Raw genomic sequence first — 626 nt, forward strand, 5'->3', positions numbered from 1 at the left:
ACCACAAAAAGGGACCCCAAAATGGGAGCGGGGGACCCCAAAACCAGCCCCAAAATTGGGGGGGGGGGGGGGCCCAAAATGGGATCCCAGATTTGGGATTTTAGGACCCCAAAAAGGGATCCCAAAACAGGACCCCAAAAGGTGAGCGGGGACCCCAAAAAGAGACCCCAAAATTGGGGGCAGCACCCCAAAAAGGGATCCAAAAAGGGATCCCAAAATTCGGGGCGACACCACAAAAAGGGACCCCAAAATGGGAGGGGACCCGAAAAAGAGATCCCAAAAAGGGATCCCAAAACAAGACCCCAAAATGTGAGCGGGGGCCCCAAAAAGGGACCCCAAAATTGGGGGAAAAAACCCCAAAAAGGGACCCCAAAAAGGGATCCCAAAATTGGGCCCCAAAAGGTGAACACGGGCCCCAAAAAGAGATCCCGAAATTGGGGGGAACAACCCCAAAAAGGGATCCCAAAAAAGGAGGGGATGGAACCCCAAAAAGAGATCCCAAAATTGGGGGGAACAACCCCAAAAAGGGATCCCAAAAAAGGAGGGGATGGAACCCCAAAAAGAGATCCCAAAATTGGGGGGAACAACCCCAAAAAGGGACCCCAAAATGTGAGCGGGGGCCCTAA

The sequence above is a fragment of the Corvus brachyrhynchos genome, unplaced genomic scaffold (genome assembly GCF_000691975.1).
Source record: "Corvus brachyrhynchos isolate BGI_N302 unplaced genomic scaffold, ASM69197v1 scaffold391, whole genome shotgun sequence".
Lineage (NCBI taxonomy): Eukaryota > Metazoa > Chordata > Aves > Passeriformes > Corvidae > Corvus > Corvus brachyrhynchos.